The sequence below is a fragment of the Cyprinus carpio genome, chromosome A6 (genome assembly GCF_018340385.1).
Source record: "Cyprinus carpio isolate SPL01 chromosome A6, ASM1834038v1, whole genome shotgun sequence".
Taxonomy (NCBI): Eukaryota; Metazoa; Chordata; class Actinopteri; order Cypriniformes; family Cyprinidae; genus Cyprinus; species Cyprinus carpio.
The window spans coordinates 26321737-26332042 of NC_056577.1; the positions used below are offsets into that span (position 1 = coordinate 26321737).

The following is a 10306-nucleotide window of genomic DNA, read 5'->3' on the forward strand; positions in this document are numbered from 1 at the left end:
ATATAGGCGTTTACTTTGTCTTATGGCTCACCATCTCAAACCATATTATCATTTGGCCATATTAAAGTAAGCCAAAAATGGAAATGCAGGGATTAAATGATCACATAACCACAGTTTAAGGTCTGTCTGATCTCAGTGTGCAACAAGTTTACCAGCAACCATTATTTTATTACTCATTCCAATACCATATTTATTTATTTTTATTTTTGTAATTTTTAAGTGTTAACTGGTAGCCTATGAAGAACCTGTTGTAATTATTTTATGTCTGATTTTTGATAAATTATCATTAGATTAAGAATTAAATGAACATTATTTGGCTAAATGAACTAAATGAGCAAATTTATTTTAATCTTTGACATTATTATCATTATTTAAGTCATGACGTAGTGGAAGTAACTCCATATTATTTCTTCTGTAACCATGACATACATTGAAGTAAAAATGAAACATATCCATGGATCAGTTGTTCACAATAAGAGTGATTTAGAGAAATTTTCATTTAATGCAACTTTAACTGCTGCACTTGTGAGTGAATGAGAGCAATGGTATTCTGTTGTCACTGACATATTGACATTTTGTAAGTCATGGCTTTTTATCTTCTTTAACAAGCATGACCAGAGGTTAAATTGTGCCAAAATAAACTGTGATCTTATGGAAAATACAAGAAGTTCTGAGTATAAACACAATTTACCTCATCTGTTTCTCTTGGTGTGAAACACACACTATCATCACCACACAGCCAAAGAGATCATGAAAGGAACACACACACACATAATGAGCAACAGACGATGATATGAGTGATTTTATTGTTTGTCTTACAGACTTCATGATTTCAATTTCTCAAGTGTCCAGTCCTCATCTGTGGGTTCCATTTATTTTGGATTGCACAGTGAAAACAAACCCTCGAAGAGGACCCTTATGGCAGACACAAGGGCCCCTGTGTGGGGGGATATGAAATGTGAATCATTAGCTGCTCTCTGGGGTTCCATCCCCTCTGCACCCCCTTTTCTCTCCGTGTGCTGCTGGGTCTCTGTTGCAACTTCATTACAGACTCCTAAATTTATTACCGGCTGATGTTGATTGGAGGTTTGATCTAGAACTCTTTGCAGATGGTTCCTTACAAAATCCAGGACAGCTAAGAATACAAACATCTAAGGTTTGGTAAAGCCAAGAACTTCAAAGGCCAATGTAGTATGAAAATGATACAAGAATCCCAAAATTGTAAATACAAAATACAGCACAGATGTTGTCAAAGTGTTTTTAGTCACATCAGACGAAATATTAAATATTAGACAGCACTGATTACCTGAGTTTACAAACCAAGTTCACACTCTGCCTGATTGTGAACACTGATTCATGACTGAATGCAAAGAACTTGGAAAAAAGTTGTAAAGAACTGTCAGATCCTTAATTTAGATGAGCAAGCCTGTGATGTCTTAAAATTAGAACAGTGCATTTGGTTGTCACCTTTGTGGTACCAGATTGAAGTCACAGATTTTTAGCTCTTGCATGCTATCTCAAGAATGATGAGATGTGATGTGGGAGTAGGTGAATTAGATGTCTCAGATGAATGCAGTGATCAGAACTGAGAATCAAGCAAACAGATTAAATAGAAACCGAGAACATGGTTTCTTTCATGATCTTTCGTGATTTCTCACGTGTTTCCAGGGTAAATAAAACTCATTATGAATCAATTTAATCAGAGGGGACCAATGTATCCTAAAAATAAAAGAGCATTATATGCCTTCCTCAAGGACAAAATCGGGGTGACCTCTAGATTTCTATCACTTTGTTTGTGTTTGGTTCATGTTTTCCGATTAGTTTTGAACCAGTAATTTGACAATTACCTCTGATGTACAACTCTGACCTTTGGTGCTAATTTCATACCCGTCTCACTTAACAGACTTCAGCACTTTTCCTTTCTATTGGTATAAACTATAAGGAGAGATGTGATAAAGAAGCAAAGTGAGGCCTTTTAATTCAGTTTTTAAAGTTGTTTAAGCCGGAAGAAAGAATCAGATGCATATCTGCAGCCCTGTGTATAGTTTACATGCTACTGGGAATGAGTTTATGCAATTTGTTCTACTTGACCTTTAACCTTACAGATAAAACACATCTGGATTCCACCCCTGGGGCTGCTTATTGTTGGCTAACTCTTTGTATGCATGTGCTTGTGTTGGGCTTCAAACATGTTTTCACTGATCAGTAAACACAGAGTTTGGTTGCACATTTGAGCTACTTACAATTCATGTTCTCTCTTGAGACAGATATGGCTGACCATTTATGCATATCTGGCACTGACACAAAATCTGGCTTGAGCTCTCAGCTGGCACGCTACCAAATGAAGGGCTCCATTGAATGCACATTCTTTTAGGATCCCACACTATCACCCATGATTTAGATTAGTGGCAAGAGATTAGAGAAGCAAAACTTTTTCCCCTTTAGTTTTTATATGTTGTAGGAATTTTCACTCAGAAATTGCTAGCTAATAAATTTCTAAACATTAACATTTTTAAACATGAAATAGTATTTTCTTGTAAAACATAATAATTTTGTTATTTATAACTTTGAATTTTTATACGGCAAACAGTGCTGGGTAGATTACTTGTAGTCCATTTCTGGTTCCAAATTATGTGACAGAAAATTATAGTTAGTAACGTAATCCATTATAACTACATAAAATATTATAATCAGACTACTTTTTGATTACTTAATTTATTTATCATATATATATTTAAATATATATATACAGTAACATATACTGCCAGAAAAAAATCCATAGAAAAACGTATAGTTTACAGACATTTTCTTTAACCCTAAAACACAGCACAACGCAATGAATAAATCAAAATATGGATAAAACATATTTTATGGACTTCTTACAGTGTACATATGTTTTAATATACACACTCAAAGTAATAAAGTTGATACAACAAGTGCCTCTGAATATGAAATAACCACTGGTGGTCAGATTCTCAGTGATGTCAACTCAAAGAGCAAGGCATTTTTTGGTATGTGTGTGCTCTGGGTAAATGTGGGGGAAATGGAGGAAATGATTTCCTTTTCCACACAAGGAATGTCTCCATAAGTTCCTGTTTGGAAAGTGGTTCTCTCACTCTGGTGGAGAGCCAAGAGCTGCTTATGCTCTGATGAGCCCACAGCGATAAGAAGAAGCACAGCCAAATCTTCAGGAAGGTAGATTATCCCACCAAATGCTGGCAAATGCTCAGAGCGTGAGCGTTTTATTTTTTAGAGAAAGAAAGCAAGAGGCAGACTGCTAAAGTCAGGTGAAAAGAAAAAAATGATGACAAAGAGAGCCAGACTGATCGAAGGGGGAGAGAACGAGAGAGAGAGAGAGACTCCTTAGGTCTCATTCTACAGAGCTCTGCTGAATCCAGGGCAAGCTTCTCAAAAGGTTGCAGAACAAAGGCCTGCAAGCTAAGTGTGTGTGCAGGGGAGTATGCATATGCACACAGGCAGCATGGTGGGGAGACTCAATCCCATGGTTTGTTAACTCAGAGGAGCACTGCAACTTTAAACAGAAAACAAGATGCTTTGCCAGTCTCACTTTCAGTTGTCGTTTCTCTCTTTGAAAAGGAGAGCATTTGCTTATCTTTTAAATTGTCACTCTTCACAGTTAAAGGCCTTCCTAAAAGGTTTATCAAAATCAAAGTCACTTGAAAACAATCAAGCATGACAGACCAAGAATTTTGGCACATTGTCTATCAGAAGAAAACTCAAATCAAGCTCTTTGAGAATAGGCCACCTTTAGATGAAGTAATGAGAGGTTGAGGGACTTTGTAATGCTTTTATCTTGTACTTCTAACAAGAGCAGTTTATCCAGAGGACTACAAATCACCCGGTGTGGTCAAGGAGACCCGAGTCTCGCAGAGTTAGACATTAAACTGTCTGAATAACATTTGGGCCAACCGCAGTTTGTTTTACATACCATTTAAGGGTGGGTACATTTGAAATTGATGATACCACAATATCATACTACCGTGCAAAGAATTCATGTCCATGCACAAGCAATAAGATAATTTTATTTCACAGGTAAACGCAGAAAACAACATGAAATATAATGTTAAGTAAATAACCTCATGAAAATACCTCTGATGCTGTGAACCCTGCAAATGATTCAAGTTCTTCTAGCAGACTGATAAAAAGCTGTGCATCCCAACTCCCGGAAGTTGTATAAAAGCCATTAGACTGGAACAAGATTTAGAATTTGCTCCCTTTCATTTCATGATGTGGAATTTGATTTGAATAGCCATAAGCCACAGGAAGTTGAAATTAAATTTTATTTGGAATGACGTGAAAAGGAATTGTAATTCAAAGAAATTCAAAACAGGTATCACATTCTGGGAAATTGTGTTTTAAATATTCAAACTGTATGTATCTTGAAGGCTTTTTTTTTCCTTTCAAAACCTTCAAATGAGCCAAAATTCAAAGTTTGCCATGACAGACTTTGCTTTTCTAGTCAAAAATGTCAGTTTTATGAACTCAATTTTAATTCTGTATCCTTGCATTCAAATTCAAATTTGCTGTCTCAATTTGGATTCAGAAACATTACTGGAATAAAGTGCTGCAAACATGGAAGACTAATTTGCCATAGATTCCCTCAAGATTTTCCTATGGGTTTTTATAATGGGGTTTTTCAATTTGGTCTGTGGTTTTGATGTTGTGCTCTACAGAGTAAATTACACACACCCATTCTGAAAACACAAATTCTGAAGCAATTATGTTTATTTCTAAAAATGTATGTAATAAGTAGCTACATCAGGTGATTATGGTGTGAGTGTGAGTGTGTGCAGTTTATGTACAACAACAAAATGTCCAGATATTGTCAAGTGTTTACCACAGACCTTATTTTACTCATGAATTGAAACCACCATTGTAAAAACCTATAGGAAAATCTCAAGGGAACCCATTCAGAATTAGTCTTTCAGGGTTTTGACATCACAGCTGCAGCACTCTATTTAAAAGATATTCTCGTTTCAATTCTAAATGGTTCACAAAACCATGTTTTTGTGTGCAGTTTGCATTAGATGGTCAGTGAAAGGACCGTAGGTGGTCTGTTTGCCTGCTGTCTAAGGCTAAGAAGGCTTCAACTTAGTATGGACGATGTAAAAACTGAATCAAGCTGTAGAATCTCACCAGGTAACAGTGGGTTCCAGTTCAATTTGACTGATTAGCGCATTGACGAGTGCAATGCAATCAACTGGCCAATCAATCCCCCGTGTGCTTGATTCATTTAACCGAGGACCGTTAGAGGACTCTTTTTCTATTTGCACCCCTTTTCTTTCCTTCTTTCTTTCTGGTGACTCAGCTGATTGCGTAGCACACAACCCTCCGTGAACTGCATAAAAACGGACAACCACGTATATCCAATATCCAAGTTCTGGATATTTTTTTCTACTTGACTATTATCTGTTCTCTTCTCAGATGAATGAAGTTATCATAAAATATCCATCTGGCACTCATGGGATAGGAGCATGATGCTTTATGTGTTTATCACTTTCCTCCACACTCCTAAGCTCCATTATGATGTATCTGCAACAGTTTGAGAGGGCAAGAAACCTTCACATTAGACTCATATTATTACATGTGATAAGTGTGAGACTCAGAAAAGCAGAGGAGGAAGAGAGAGGGGAGCAGCAGGGAGGTGTGGGTGGGAAAATGCATTAAAGCCAGAGACAGAGGCTGAGAAAGGCAGAGAATGGGGGACAATAGGTTAAGTGGGATTGGATAATGGAGAGTGATTCATCAGAACATGAGGCAAGAGACAGAATCAGGAAAGATGGCAGGGGGTTGTTGCTTAGGTGAGAGAAGACCAAAGCTTTTTTTGGCTTCAATAACAAGCAGGGTGACATTTTATCACAAGCAGAAACCTTTCATGATGGTATTAAAGCTATTGTGTTTGAAAGCCTGATCAAGCAGGCAACCTCAGGCGAGTAGCTAATGTCAAAAGGAACATAGAGGCTTTCCAAGAAAAGAACTTTCAAAGTCCAGATGAGAAAAAAAGCACAATGACCTGAAATGGTCCTGCTTTAATGAACATTCAAACTAAATATAAACTGTACACAGGAGATATACTAATATCTTTACTGTTTTCTGATTATAGTACAAGAAGTGCTCTGCTTCTTATAAAAAATCATTGCTTAAGTGTCGGGAAGAATATTGTGATGCAATCAAAAGAGTTCTTCAAAGAAGAAAAACTTAAAGGAGTCATATCACGAGGAATCAAAAGTTCTTTCTTTTTGAGATTAAAGAACTTGAGGTAATATAAAAACATACTGCAACTTTCAGAATTAGAAATTTCCGGTAAAAGGGTTTACTGAAACTCAATCTAAAGACCAAAAGAACAATATAAGAGTTATGCAATAACTTCCATATATATAAGTTAGCTTTAAGAAATACTTTAAATATGCATCAAAGGTTTTTATTATTATTATTATTATTATTATTATTATTATTATTATTTAGAAAATAGTATTTCCCTGTAACTTTTATAGAAATTGCAACTAGAAATGCATTCAGAGAATGATAGTGTGAACCTTTCAAACCCTTTTGCACTATAGTAATACTTTCCAAATTCTGTGATTAATGATTATTATCACTCTAATTACTCTAATTTGGATCCATCATGGTGTGGTGTTACATGAACAAAGGCATTACATACATCATACATCATAAGACACATGCGAGAGTTATTTCCACTAAGGAAGTTAAGAGGTCAATTTGTCTATATAAACCAGAGCTCAAAGCTAGAACCAGAGCTCAATCACACAGCCCAGAGCAGTACATGATCCCAGAGAAGGGTGGTATTATTTGTATTGCAAATTAGTGCGGTACTTCTACTAGAGTAGAGATTTGCGAGTGACTACTTTGCCAAGCACTCACCCCTCAGGAGAGTTCATTTGGCTGTAATTGAAACACCACCTGCAGCTTTGAGTGAAATCATTAACAAAGGTCACATGTGTCTGCAGTAAGATTAGCCACACATGATGTTAGCATTGACTTGCTAATCCACCTGGCCGAGCTTCGCCGAGGGTTGGAGTTTGCCCTTTCCCGTCAATAAGGGGATTCTTGGCACAGCGTGCGTGCATGCTTCATGAATTAAACAGTTCTGCTCTGGGTCTGCTATTGGACTCCAGCTTTAAACCTGTTATAGCTGTTCAGCATTTCCATCAAATGAATGATTCGCTCACTCATGCTGCAATGGAATGCAACAGCTTGCTAGAGAGTGCAACAACAACAAAAACATCCACCTCTGGAATTACAGCCAACACTGTCATTGAGACTGATGTTTGGATACTTTGATTTATTGCATGATATTATGCAATGAGAGAAATCAGATCAGAATGAATTGGAAAAATTGTTAAAAAGCAAGTTAATGCAACAGTTAGGGCAACAGTAATATTGCAAAATGGTATTACAATTTAATAAAACTGGTTTCTATTTTAATAAATATTTTATACTGTATTCTATTTTAATGCATTTTAAAATGCCATTTATTTCTGTGATGTCAAAGCTGAGTTTTCAGTAGCCATTACTCCAGTGTCACATCATCCTTAAGAAATCATTCTAATTTGCTGATTTTGTGCTCAAGAATCCTTTCCCATTATTATCAATGTTGAGAACAGTTGTGCTGATTAATATTTTTGTGGAAACTGTGATATAATAATATTCAAGGAAAGCAATACTTTTACTCAACTAGGATGCATTAAAAGTGACAGTAAAGACATGTTACAAAATGTTATAAAAGGTTTCTGTTTCAAATAAATACTGTTCTATTCAGAATGGAGAAATGAACATTCATATTTGCCATCACAGAAATAAATGGCATTTTAAAATGCATTAAAATAGAAAACAGTTTTAAATCATAATAACATATCACACTATTATTTCCACTGTATTTACTATATGCAGCTTGGGTAAGCATAAGAGACCTCTTTCAAACACAAAAAAATCTTAATTATTCCACACGTTTGACCGATAGTGTATATATACATTGTATAAAAAAATGCCTGCAAATTACTTTTTGTGCTCCAATTCAGATCTAGGTGAACAGTGATTAGACAGTTTTGAGGAAAATTGTTAAAATGACAGTGCCTGCAGCTTCCCCTGCTGGCTTTGAGATTAGAATAGAGATGAAAGTGAGCGAGCTAGAGGGGCTGCGTCATGGCAGGATCGCTGGAGCGAATCACTTCAACTATAAAACATGCGCCTAGGGCAGGTCATGCGTTATGCATTGATCCATGTAACTGTGGCAGGAAAACACCACATGGCAATCCCTGCTGCTACTGCCAAATCCGTTCTTTTTAGAGTGAAAAAAAAAGTGGCACAGCACGGTCCAGCAGCGGTAATCTGACTCTCTCACATTAATTGGGCATTTTCTTTAAATGGCAAGGAAATTTAAGAAATGTACATTTTCAAAGAATTTGAAGTAATTTAGCATTACATCACTTGCTCACCAATGGATCCTCTGCAGTGAACGGGTGCCGTCAGAATGAGAGTCTGATAAAAACATCACATAATCCACATGACTCCAGTCCATCAATTAAAGTCTTGTGAAGCAAGAAGCTTCGTGTTAAAATGCTGCTTCCAGACCTCCAGCATCTGGTCTGTAGAAACAATAATTCACATCTGACTTAAATAAAGTTGAAGACTGAAGCTAAATGTGGTCAGTAGCAAATTAGGCTTTTGATTATCTTTTAGTCAAAGTGATTTAGTCAAAGAGATTTGATGGATTTAAACACTTACTAGCTGAGGAAGAATCCATCTAAGATCAGTCCCACGTGAACCACGTTAAATCGTTGCTCCAATATAATAGAATCCCAAATGTGATTCTCATATGAAGGTGTTTCTTGCCAAGGTTGGGTAAATGCAGGACGCTTTGCATTCGCAGGATTCGCAAAGCGCTTGTAAATCTCTCAGCGTTGCTAATGCCATACAGATGTGCGGTGGGTGAGGTTTGTGCTGAAGCTAAGAACAAGTCCATGGCCAACCACAGCAGATGAATTGCACTTGGGTGGGCGGTTTATTGATCTGGTGTCAGAAGCAGATTAGACTGGGTTAAGGTTGCACACACTCATGGATGGGATAGATTAGAAAGAAACAGACACCCTTTCACCTCAGCCGTAGGTCCTGTCAAGTCAGAGTACAATAAAACATAATGTTGCCATACAACATTGTTTATATCAAGTAACAATATGAAAGGCATTCAGGTAACAACAACAAAAATAAACAAATAAATCTTCTGCTGAAAATAAAAGAAGATATTTTGAAGAATGCTGGTAGCCAAACAATTAATGATAACCATTGACTTCCATAGTAATTTTTTCCCCCATACTGTGGATGTCAATGGCTACAGTCAACTGTTTGGTTACCCACATTCTTCAAAATATCTTCTTTTTGTGTGTGCCTCTGTTCAATAGAAGAAATAAACTCATACAGGTTTGGAACACCTCGAGGATGATTGCATCTTTATATTTAGATGAACTACCCCTTTAACCTCAGTGTTAAACAATTCCAAATTCTTTAGCACATTTTTCTTATCTATGGGAATGGGAGGGTGCAGCCAGTTTATTTTTACATTCATTTTACATAACAGTTTCATTTCTCCTGTGCAGTCCTAAAGACAACAACCACTGAATAATGAACAAACAGGGTTCCAGCTCTATATGAAGGTTAGCATGGTGAAGCAATCGCCAAAGGTTCAAAAGTCAGCAATCACCTTGAGAGTGTAATGGACTCTGTAATAGTCCATTCAGAGATTACATAAGAAGGAGCAGGGCAACCAATACCAACAAATTCCACTGAAGTATATTAGCATCTTATCTCACTTGACACGCTTTCCAGGGTTTGACTTCTAAGTACTAACATTCCACAAGAATGTTACACAGCCAACATTTTTTACACCTCAAGAGCTGACAATCATCGGCGTTGCTATGGAGTAAGCACAAATCTACAAAGTTAATAACATGAATTAATATCACATTTACAATAGCCTTTATAATTTCAGAGTTGGAGTCTTCATATGCACTACCATATAAACATTAGGGGTTGGTAATGTTTGTTTTTGAAAGACAAAATGCAAGTCTCTTATGCTGACCAAGTATGCATTAATTTGTTTAAAATACAGCAAAAACTGCAATGTTATGAAAAAGCATTACAATTTTAAAGAACTTTTTAAAATTTTAATACATACTGAAATGTTATTTATTCCTACTATGGCAAAGCTGAATTTTCATCAGCCATTACTCCAGTCTTCAGTGTCACATGATCCTTCAGAGATCATCGT

The 10306-nt window shown here is 36.5% G+C and overlaps 1 long non-coding RNA gene across 1 annotated transcript; it reads right to left on the reverse strand.

The window, feature by feature from the left end:
* Positions 1–8468: 8468 nt before the first annotated feature.
* Positions 8469–9422, reverse strand: LOC122145234. The gene is made up of 2 exons (XR_006160182.1): positions 8767–9422; positions 8469–8627 (listed from the first exon to the last, which is right to left on the reverse strand). It is a non-coding gene; the product is annotated as an uncharacterized LOC122145234 (long non-coding RNA).
* Positions 9423–10306: the final 884 nt, after the last annotated feature.